Genomic DNA, 12,409 nt, shown 5'->3' with positions numbered 1-12,409 from the left:
CCCAGACCCCCCCNCAGACCCCCCCCTCAAAGGCTGTACGGTGTGCTGTAAACAACACCTGACGTCTGGAAGCACACATGCCGTACCACCATCGTTCTGTGCACCTAACTGCATTTGCGCCAGTGTCTCTGTTAGCAGGGCGCGGAGCCACTTTGACTTTCCAAAAACTTTGTGAGCACGCGAAGGCAAAGTTATATATATGTACACTGTCGGCACCATCAACACCACTGCATTGCACCAGCCGCCGACCAGTTGCTGGCTAGGCCTCTGCACCACATCAGAAGCTAGTCGTTCATGCGGTACCGCCCCTTGATCACGGCCTCACGCCACTTCTTCGCCGCCACATCGAAGGGGAACGTGTGCAGGTCGTACAGCTCCTGCGTGAACATCCTGACGCAGAGCGCCAGGTGCTCGTCCAGGCGGTTATGGACCTTGCTCTGCACGAAGTTCATGGCCGAAAACCGGCGCTCGTCCTCCACCGACCCCGGCACCCGAATCCGGGCCAGTCGCTGCTTGGTTGCCAAGGACCGCATGAGCTGCTCGAACTCTGTGGCCTTGGCATCCAATGCCGCGATGTTGAGCTTTGGCGGCACTTTACTCCCGTCGTCCAGCTCGCACTCCTTGCCGTAGTGGGTCTTGATCACTCAGGCTCACATGTATGGGTTGCATCGTCCCGAGGAGATTTTCCAGCGCGTAGGCAAAGCTACTATTTTCTCCAAGTTGGACCTGCGGCAGGGGTTTTTGCAGATCCCCATAGCGCCTGAGCATCAGGCTCATACCTCGTACTGGGTCTCCAACAAGCTCATGGCCTATACACGAATGCCGTATGGACTCAAAAATGCCAGCGCCTACTTTCAGCGCGTCATGGATTATGAGCTGGGCAAGGCAGGCCTGGCCGATGTCAGTGTAGCATTCATTGACGATGTTCTTACTTGGTCACAGACGCCTGAGGAGCATGTCAAGCATGTGGCCGCCGTACTCGGCGTGTTGGCAGCCTGTGGGCTCCGTGCCCATCCTGACAAGTCAATTTTCGGCGCTGACGTCATTGAGTACTTGGGTCACAACCTCAGTGCCTTTGGGATCAGTCCGCACCAGGCCAATGGCGCTTCAGCCTCCCCGCAACGTGTCTGAGCTCCGTACGCAGCTGGGTTTCATCAACTACTACCGCTGCTACGTCCCGCAAATGAGCCAGCTGGCAGCAGATTTGAACAAGCTCCTCAAGAAAGGTGAACCGTGGGTCTGGGGTCCCAAGCAGCAAGAGGCGTTTGAAGCCATCAAGACCGCCTTCACCAAGGAGGGTCTCATCTTGCGTCGGATCGACTACTCTCACCCACTAATACTGCATACGGACTTCTCCAATAAGGGCATAGGAGCTGTCCTCGGGCAAGTCGATGACGACGGGAACGAGTACATGTGTGCTTGCATCAGCCGCTTGCTCAACAAACATGAGGCCAACTATAGCAGCTACAAGGGGGAGATGCTGGCCGCCGTGTGGGCTGTAAAGATGTTCCGGCACCACCTGATCGGCGGCCCTCCGTTTAAATTGATTACCCACCACCAACCACTGCTCTACCTTATGAGCTCGGTAGGGCTTACAGGACAATATGCACGCTTCGCACTAGCGTTGCAAGAGTATAATTTTGTCATCGAGCATCAGCCGGGAATCAAGCATCAGAACGCGGACACCCTGTCCCGCAACCCCGCGCCAAGCAAGGCTGACAACACTGGCGCCCGGCTTGATGAGGATGAAGGAGTTGGGGAGTCTGCACTTCTCACCCCGCCTTCGCTGCTGCATCCGTGCGCGCAGCGTGGGCTGACCATCAGCTGGCGTGCGCCACCATCCATACAGCGGTATCTGTTGCCCCATTCAGTGACGCCTTCTGCCCCAGCCCGAAGGAGAATCTCTGCGGATGGAACGGTTGTTGTTTTGAGTCGCTTGAGCCGCCTCCCGAGGCCGAAGATGCTGAGCGAGCCGCAGCCCGGACCCAGCTGCAAGGCCTCGCAACTGAGTGGCTGTCCACGTTCCGGTGGGCTTAGCCCCCCCATGCCTACAGACCGTGACACCCTGACGGTTTCAGTGGGAGCCCAGTTCTTCCCATTGGCCACCAGAAAGGAGTCAAGCTTTATGAGCCGCTAGGCGGCATGTGTGCGGGCCTTGAGGCCTGTCTGCGCAATGGAATTAGGGTCAAAAAGTATCTGTACTCGGACACAGATCAGCATGCAAGGATGGTGGCCGCTGCACGATTGCCAGCACTCAGCTCTGCCTACCCCCAGTTATTTCCGCTCGCAGCCTGGAGCGATGCATTTATAGCACTGTCTCAGGACGTCGGGCAAGTCACAGGTCCGGAGCTCAGGCTGGCAGGAGCTCAGGAGGGTAGCCTGTGGTTGGTCATCGCGTTCTGGAACACTCAGTCAGCTGACGCAGTGCCAAAGGTTCTCAGCGTGATGAACGAGCTTCAGGCGCTCGTTCCTTCATCTCGACCGGCCTGCATACTGGGCTGCACGTCCCTACCGCTTTCAGCCCAAACACCCGAGTCCGAAACTGCCGAGAAGGATGCTAGCCAGATGCTCGGGAGAGCCACCCTTACTGACGCTGCACGGTTCGGCTCGTACTCCCACTGTCTTTATCAATGTTGGAGTAACCTCGCGTCGCCCGAGGAGTTCACCTGTGTCGTGCAATCCGCAATCCGGCATGCCGGCAGACAGCTCCAAGATGTGCTTAGCAGTCAGCATTCAGCACCCATTCCCTCACGGCAGTTGCGCTATCCGTACTACCCCTGTGACTATGCTGGAAAGCCCGTCCGCACGCTTTATCCAGGCTCAGTCGGGCAGCATGGCTAGGATGTTGTGGGGAGTATTGCCACTCCGTTGTACAACAATATTATCCACTCGGTACGATTCCCTGTATCCCGGGGAGTGTGACCTCGGGTTGGGTTATGAGGCGGGGGCGTCAGCCGCTCCCGGCCTGACAGATCATGCTCGCCTCTCGGTGCTGGCCAACGCAACTGACCAGGCACTCATATCCAGTATTGTCGCAATCCTGCGCGCCCTGGCGCAAGAGGCCAAGGCGCCGACCTTCTCCGCAGCATCGTGCCGATCCGTCGTGCACGAGCACGCTTACGTCTCTCAAGGGCTTGCCATGAGCGTGGCCTCTCGCTCTCTTAGTGACATGGTTGGGGCCTCTATGGCGCTGGCCGCGCATCCTCAAGATTACACTCTCAGGCCTGATGCCCGGCGTCATGATATTTGGGATGATGAAGTCACGATTGGTCTTTTTCGCTTAGGGGAATGTCCACCTGGCACTGACCTGGCGGAGTGAAAGTGTTGTGCTCAACGTGCACGGAAGTACCGTTTCCAAGGAGAGATACTCTGTCACATCGAGAACGACGGCCGCGTCGTTCCCAAACCTGGTGACCGCACTGACATCATCAAGCGCACCCACGAGCAGACTGGGCACTTCGGGGTGCGGTGCACGACTGCACTGCTCCTCACCAGCTACTGGTGGCAGGGGATGCACGACGATGTCGCCTCGGTGGTACGTCACTGCGCCGCCTGCGATCGTGTCAACACCAGCTTTTCAGCCAGGGAGCTGGAGCTCAACCCGCTGCCAGTATCGTGTTTGTTCTACCGCTGGGGTGTCGACCTGTGTGGTCCGTTCAAGAAGACCCCCAGGGGTTTTACCGACGTAATGATTTGTGTGGAACATTTTTCTAAGTATGTGGTTCTCATTCCGCTGCCTGACAAGCATGCTGAGCAGACGGCGTTCGCCTTCCAGCACCACATTTTGGGCCGTTATGGGGCCTGTGCTGAGGCATGTACGGATCAGGGCAGTGGGTGGAAAGCTGAGTTTGCGCAATTGTTGATTGATTCGTTGATAGATCATCATCAGACCTCGGCGAACCACCCGCAAGCCAACGGACTGGCAGAGCGTGCTGTTCAGACTTGCAAAAACGCGCTCCGGCGCATTGCACATGCTGGTGGTGGTGTTGAGGAGTGGGACAAGCATCTGCCGTATGTCATGCTGGGCTACAACTGCTCCATGCAGTCAGCATCGCGTGTAACGCCGTATCACGTAATGCACGCCGTGGAACCCACCATTCCACCGGCAATCAAGCAGCGTTTTGAAAGGGACGTGAATTTGGATGACCCAGAGGCGGCGGCAAGGTCTGTTATGCAACGTGCTGCCGCGCTTCGCCGACATATGGCCGTGGCGGGCGGCAACCTACTCATTGCGCAGCATCGCGACACTCTTCGTTATGCGCGCATGAGGGGTAGTGCCGTTTTGCCGCGTTTGCGTCGTTTTGAGATGGGTGACTACGTGTATTATCGGAATACCTCCGCTCGCGCCAGTTTGGATCCCCACGCCAAGCCGGACATTCTGCGGGTTCCTTGTTGTTGTTACAGAGTGGTTACCACACTGTACTTCGCCATACGAACTGTAAGTCCATAGCGGCGAATCCAGCCTTCAAGGACCCCTCCTCATCCATTCACCCGAACACCCGAAGAGTCAGAGAGTTCGGCAATCGCCACCAATCCAGCGTGCGAATCTGGTCCATCAACTGTGACCTCAACTCCACATCTCAGCAGTTAGCCATAATCTCGCGGTCCTGACTAATTCGGGGGTCTCCACGGGAATCAAACCTAGGACCTTCAACCGCTAATTGAAGTTGTGTCAACCCAGACCAGACCGGGTTACTGAGGTGAGGCCCTCCGGGGTGTTGGTGCTAGAGGGTCGCTGTGGCAGCACGCTTACTGCCCATGTCGGTCACTGTGCGCCCTGTCATTTGCCCATCGATGATCACGTGGTCGACCCGCGATTGGCAAGGCCATCTCCAGGGCATCCCTGCAGATTTCCTGATGGTGAGGAATGGATGTTGTTATGTGATGCTTGCGGCACTGGATGGCACACTTATTGTCTCAAGCCACCTTGAAGGAGATACCGGATGGCGCATGGGTTTGCCCAAAGTGTGAGTCGAAAGGTGTCAGTGCTGAAGCCTTGGAAGGGAAGTTGTCCGAACCCGCACGGGGTGCAGCTCCCGAGCCACCCAAGTACCTGCACGACCTTCAAGGTGTGGCTGTTATGAGGGAGTCTAAAGGAAGAGGGCGCCGCACCGCCCGGTCGCTGGGTGTAGCATCATATGCTGGCCGCAGGGGAAGGTCCCACGTGTTTCAGGTGGTGTACGACAGCGGAGACGTTGAGGTGGTTAGTGTGAGTGAGTAGCGCAATCATGTAGCCCCCACATGCCCCTCTGCCAAGAAAGCGATGGCGGGTATTTCTGAGGCCAATGAGCATCCATGCTCGGGCCCGTTCGAGCTTCACACGACCAAAGGGGTCAGCCAAGCTTTGGCCCTTGTGATGCCGGGAGAGCACAGTCCAAGCAAAGTGAAGGCATTGGTGACCGCCGGATGTAAAGGTATCATGAAGAAGGATATCGATCCTGTGCGGGCTGAGGATGTTCGCGTTCTAACAAAAGCCGTCGCAGTTGGTTGTGTGGGATCAGTGTTTATCCCCTGGAAGTGGGATGAGAAGGCAATGCAGCAGTTGCGGGAGGGTGCCTGCACCGTTCGGTATATGCCCGATAAGGCAACCCTCTATGCGGCCCAGCCACAGAGTTTTGCGAGGGCTCGTTCTGATGGAGTTGCCATGCCAATCATAGGTTTGGACGTCTCCGAGGAGGTAACCAATGTGGTGCTGCCGGTGGCATGTCAGCATGCTGAGGTAGCTGTCATCGCTGCTGTGCCGTGCACTTATATTACCCAGGCGGATCCAGCACGTTTGCATTGGCTCCGTGCTGTGCAACGGGACGACCGTTTGAGTGTTTTGCAAGTAGGAACTAAGTTTTGGTTGGTTGTGTTCAGCAATCCTTTGTGGAAGCGCGCCCTGGTTAAGGACACAACGCGCGCCGTTCAGTTACTTTAGTGCCTTTTTGGGTGGTCTACCGCCAGCTCACCTAGCGCAATCCTAGCGCAATCCGCGCATGAGCTGGGGGGGGAGTGATCCATCCGCATTTCTTATGTCTGTTAGCACGTCATATGGCGTGACAGCTGTCGCGCCAAAACATCTGGAGCGCACAAATTACGTGCCACGACCGAGTTAGTCGCTATCCGCAGGTGGTTAAGCCAACCGAAGGTAGTTAGGCGAACCGTGTATTGATTTAGTTGAGACTTTGGGTGTTGCCTGACTAGCATATAAGGCGCTTTCCGTTGTGGTTTGAGGATGTTCAGTTGTCGTTCATCTGTCGGATGAGCGTTACGTATCCAGGATAGGGCCTCGTGTGATAAGGCCCGGCATGGATCAGTCGATACTTCGCCATAAATGCGAGTGCGAAGAGGCCAAACATTTGTCGTTTGGCTCTCGAAGCAACTCTTCGTGAGTGTATAGACCATTGATTATTAAGGATAATATAATCATAGGAGGGTTGATAGGCCTGTTTTGGTGTAACAAGACTGTGATCCTACCCTACCTCGAGACGTGCATCAGAGCAGGATTGACAGAGGGCATATACACAGCACTCCATAAGGTCCGCCCTTAGTGCTTATACCTCTAGGCTCGACAGGGATCCGTTCCCAGCCCGTCCTCGCCTACCGTGATCACGCTCATCAAGTTAAGTAAGCTGGAGTAAGTCAGCCAAGTCAAGCCGGAGCTTTAAGGAGAGCTCGTGTTGTGTAATCATTACCCACGGAGTGATCCATCCGCATTTCTTATGTCTGTTAGCACGTCATATGGCGTGACAGGGTACCCGCGGACGTGTCCCACAGGTGCAAATGTTTTCTGGGGAGGCCGGTGGCGTCCATCACTTCGAGTTCGGATAGGAGCACCTTCATGGATCGGGCGTTTAGTCCTCGGATCACCATGTCGTTGGCCACCACGACGAGGTCCAGGTCCCTCTTGTAGTCAGGGGTGGGGCCGTCAGTTCCAGTCCCGCTGGTAAGCTTGCACGCTTCACCGCGGCTCAGTCGCACGTGCTGGAAGACATACGGTGTGTTGTGTAGCTGCGTGTGGGGACCAGTTCGGCTGTGTAGGACAATCGGTAGTGTGGCGGTGGGCAGTGTGGATGTTATTGTGTGTGATGCGCCTGCGATTGCCCACATTACCGCCTTCTTGACACTGGTGGGGTCAGGGTTCGGGTGTGCTATCGAGAGGCCTGTAAATGGCTGAGAGAATGCATCTATGTTCGCCCTGAAGAGTTGGTCTTCTGCATGGACACTGAAGTAGTACTGCACCTCTTCACCGCAGTTAAGTTGGGATGAGAACCTTTTGACAACTGGGCCGGCGTCCAGGGCATGCAGGGCATCAATCAACGTGCAACACAGTTTTCTGTTCATGGTCACCTGTGACCATGGCGGGCCTTTCGATTTGCGCCCGTCGGGGTCCTTTCCGTACTGCAGAAGAAGGCACGCGACGTCCTCGGTGAAGCCGCCCTGGGAGGACAGGCTTCTGTGCACCTCCAGGTAAGTGTCGATTGTGTGTTGGTATCGCATTCTGAGGGTCTCCAGGCGTTGCAGTGTGAGGGTGCCCATGCATTTCCCTCTTGGATTGTAGATGAAGGCCGTGTTCCCTTCGGTCGAGCCGCCCTCTCTGGTTAGCAGACCTAGCTGGATTCGGTAATTTCCCGTGGGGCGCGTGTCCATGTACGGGTTGCATGGCGCAGTCTCGAAGGTAGTGTTTGCTAGAATAAGGTGTGCCCACTGGGTCTGCTCTGAGGGGGAACCGCACCCTAATGTGCATCACAGCTCTACAAACTTTGTGTTGTCTACAAACACCACAGCTGCACAAACTTTGTGTGCTGGGGCACAATACATTTTCCCTTCTGTGCACAACCATTCTCATTTGCATCTGCCCTACACAGTGTCATATTTTTGTCAAGATGGCATGCTATATAGCATACAGTTTTAAGGATGTACTGTAGTGCTACTTATAGTTCGTGCTACAACAATTCGGGAGGCACCACGAATATGTAGCACGTACAAATTCTAAGGTATCCCAAGGGATCACAGCCCCGAAATATCGTACCCTCCGAAGCCGGTCGATCAAATTTCGCAAAAACTAGGATTTCAAGGCGGAAATCAGCTCTTAAATACATAAAATATAGTTGGTTATTAGGTCGTTGCCACTGGTACTGAACTGTACGATCGGTCCAGAATTTGCTAGGGTGTTTCCAAAGTGCGAAAATGGTGAGAGGCCATGAGCCTAAGGGTTCCCGGTGGAGGGAGACTGACTGGAAGCTGCAGTTTGAAAAGCGCCGAAACTTTGGAAGGGGCCCCGAAATTTGTATCATGCCCGCAAAATCTGGTCCAGCCTTCCCCGAAATTCAAAGAGCACATACAAATTTCAGAAAGTTTTTTGACCCCTCCCCGAACAAAGCGATCACGAACTATAAGTAGCACTATGGTACTACATCCTAGTTGACATCACAGAGTTTGTTTTGCTATAGGAAGGGTCTGAACAAATGCCTAATCCTGTTTTGGAATATTATCTATGCACTGTTATGGCGGCCATGGCCATGGACGCACTGGCGGAATCGTCAGCACCGCCTGTGGGCTCCACGCGAATTGCATCCATCCCAGGTGCATGCCGCATGGACAGTGCGGCAGACCGCAAGTCGGAATGCCCGTGCAGGCAAATGGTAACGAAAGCTGGTGAATTTCGGTGCTGTCTGTGATGTTTATCCCCGAAGCGCCAGCAGCCTCAGAAATCCGCCCCACAGCCGCGGGCTTCATCGGCGCACACCGCAAGTCTCTGGAGGCCCTGAGCATTGGCTAAAGTAAATGTATAGAGATATGTAAATGTGCTAGAGTAAATGTATAGAGAAATGTAAGCAAATTTGTTGGCCTGCTGGTGGCAAGTCGGAATGCCCGTGCGGGCAAATGGTAACACAAGCTGGGTGTTCTAGTAAGATAAACTTGTTTGTGCTCACACGATCTTTGTTAGCTACATGTGAGATACCTTGCAATAGAGAATGCTACATAGTACCGATAACGCGTTTCAGCCGGGCGAGATATTATGTTTGGTCCGTTACACACACACACACACACAGACACACACACGGGACATGGGCAATCCTACAGGTCGGGGCCCCCCTGGGCGCTTCGTGCTGGGTCCCCGCCCAAACGTTCATGGAGTGCCCTGGTTACGACGACATTTCGACAGGTCCTACGCTGAACGACACGTCGGCTATCTGGACGTTGGGTGACCTGTGTTTGCTTGCCAAGGCGCTTCACGCGATGACAAGTTAGCATAACAAGTTCCCATAACGATGCACCTGCCTCGCTGTATATTCAGTCACCAGCGCAAGTTTATTTCGTAGACGATACTAGATTCATAGATGCACATACACAATCTTGTTACCGAAAATTTGCGGTGTACAGGTCATGTACGTGCCTCTTTGTGACGGTGTGTATGTGCCTCTTTGTGAGGGTCTCAGCCGTTCGTCTCGCCCGAGGTCTCAGCCGTTCGTCTCGCCCGAGGTCTCGGCCCGAGGTCTCAGCCGTTCGTCTCGCCCGAGGTCTCGGCCCGAGGTCTCAGCCGTTCGTCTCGCCCGAGGTCTCGGCCCGAGGTCTCAGCCGTTCGTCTCGCCCGAGGTCTCGGCCCGATCTCGGCCATCCTTTCCGTGGAGCCTTATGCTGCAACTCAATAATAATTCTCATTACAAAGTGTTATGCATACAATGTGTCTCATTCCACAATGTGTTCTGATTCCTATCGTGTACGTTAGTGCAAATAGGTACGGCATTCGCTTTTCCGCTTTTCCGGCTCAGCAGACAAATTGGCCTTATAGCATCTACTTTGTTCTCTTGTAGTCTGTGCTCTGGTTACACGCCGGAGGTGTTGCATCGTGAAGCTAATGGAGCAGCTTGACAGGGATGTCAAGAAATTCCAGTCACAGATTGAGGCCACACGAAATACATGTACAGACAAAAAGGATTTGGACTACTTACGCGATAGGAGCGCCAACTTCGCGAGAAGGAGCACCAACTTCGCGAGAAGGAGCACCACCTTCGCGAGAAGGAGCGCCAACTTCGCGAGAAGGAGCTCTTGCTTAAGATGCAGTATGACGAGAAGATAAGTGAGTCATGATTGCACATTTAAGTGTGTGCGCCTGAAGTCTTCATCAGCACCTCAAGTACCGTAGTGACAGGAAATGTTCGTGTTTTTAATTTGGTGACGGCATTACGAATATGCCGCATATAAATTACAAGCTGTTCCAGGCGATGGTCGTTACAAATATATGTGTGCTCCGAAGCCAAATCGTACAATGCCTTCAACACAGTATTTACTCGTCGAATTCCACTTTTCTGGCCATATATACATCCGTATAGTAATTGAACGGACATGGATCCGAGGGCCAAGCGGCCTAAGCAACAAAGCCTCTTTCAATGCGGACTCTTCACACTTGCTCGCGCCCCAGCTACGGATAGAGCTGGTTTCGCCGCTCCCTGCATTGTCCGCCGATGTGCTTGAAGCCCGACGTCTGCGTGAAGAGGAGGAAGCACAACTTCGGCGTGAGCAGCCACGCTTTATTCCGTTGGATTCTATGCGTCAAAGATCGTTTGCTTCCGGTAGTAAGTGACAAATTATACGAGATTTGCCACGGGGGGTTGTACTCCGGGGGGAGGGCTGCGGAAGTGAAAGGGAACCAGGCCACACCTAACAACTGGGAAGCGTAAGCCGGCTTTACTTGCCGAAAAACTTGCGTAGGCACAGATGATCGGTTTTCAAACTCAACTTAGACTTACAATGTTCATAATTTGGTCCGCTTAAATAGTCATATTAGCGCGCCATAACCTCACACGTTGTACACGCAAGTTCAAGCTCCACTAGCTCCGAAGATACGACATGGTTTCAGAAGCGCGCGTTAACGAACTGCAAAACATTACACACTCCCCTCCTTAAAAACAAGCACCGTCCTCGGTGCGAAAACGTCATTAAGCGGCCATAGTCGTGCGCCTCTCCGATTCCCTGAACGAAATCGGTACCAGGCTAACGAGGGGAAGGCAAAAGGGAACCGGAGTCAAGGCAAAACCTTCCCCGCACTGGATACCGGCCTAAAATGTGGCGCACGACTCCTACCATATCCGGCTTAAGAATCCGGAGATACACAAAAGCTGCTACGAAAACGACTAAAAATGATTATACGGAACCCAAATACCCATACGCGAACAAAAACGTGAAATGCAATACCACACTGACGTTGAACGGACAGGTGTAATCTACTGGCAGAAACAAAACGAAGACGCACAGACATATCGAAAACACATGATGACACACACACACACACACATCCAGCCGCAGCTCTATTCTGCTAAGAACTGTACGATCCTTGGGGCATGCTCCGGGAACTTGGCTCTGAACCACGCATAGCGATCTGATAGCCTGAACGCGGTCCAGCTTGGGCTCCTCAGGAAGGCACGAAGCGCTGGCAGGTTGTGCACGTCGTCGTATGGTTCCCATGAGGGGTCGCGTTTACTACTAGCGGACCACTGCACGAGGAACATGACGGACGGGTGTGCGCGCTTGTTATACCCTAGGCGAACAGCTGTAACAACGGTATCTGCACTGTCATATGGGGATTCTAGTGCAGTAGGGGCTGCAGGTGGAGGTGGTGGGCGGCCGGGAAAGAGCGCTGGGTCGTTGTCCGTCCATGGGAGAAGACGGCTGATGTGGAATACGGGATGTAGGCGGCCGAGGGAGGCTGGAAGGTGAAGGCGGTATGCAACTGGAGAAATGACGGAGGAGATGAGGAAGGGGCCGAGGTAGCGAGGGCGGAGTTTTGGGGAGGGGTAGGTCGGCAGGGTGAGGTGTTCTGTGGACAGTCGGACGCGATCGCCAACTTTGAAGGTGATGGAGCGACGATGCTGGTTAGCTGCGGCAGTGTAGCGGGTTTTGGCGGCTTGGATTTCGCGGTTGATGGTGGCATGGATGTCCTTCATACGCTGCTGTAGCTCGGTGGCCTGCGGGTGTGAGGAAGGTGGAGCGGCTTGGGGGCCGTGGAGGGAGATGGGAGTGCGCGGGTGGTAGCCGTGATTGGCGTAAAATGGTGTCATGCCGGTGCTTGCGTGGGTGGCGTTGTTGTATGCTGCTTCTGCAATCGGAAGGTATGATGCCCAGTTGTCCTGCATAGGTTGGATGTAAGCGCGGAGGATCTGCTCAATAGTGCGATGTGTTCTCTCGGTTTGACCGTCGGTTTGTGGGTGGTAGGCGGAGGAGATGTTAAGGGACGTGCCAAGGTGCTCCCAGAAGGTGCGCCAGACGTCAGACATGAAGCGGGAATCTCGGTCTGAGACGAGGGTTGTCGGAAGACCGTGTAGACGGTAGACGTGGGTGAGAAAGAGTAGGGCGGTGTCGTGGGCAGTGGTGGTCTTGTTGGTGAGTGCGAAGTGGGCTTGCTTGGTGAACATATCGACGAAGT

This window comes from Volvox carteri (genome assembly GCF_000143455.1).
Source record: "Volvox carteri f. nagariensis unplaced genomic scaffold VOLCAscaffold_57, whole genome shotgun sequence".
Classification (NCBI taxonomy): domain Eukaryota; kingdom Viridiplantae; phylum Chlorophyta; class Chlorophyceae; order Chlamydomonadales; family Volvocaceae; genus Volvox; species Volvox carteri.
This window is presented reverse-complemented; position numbering follows the sequence as displayed.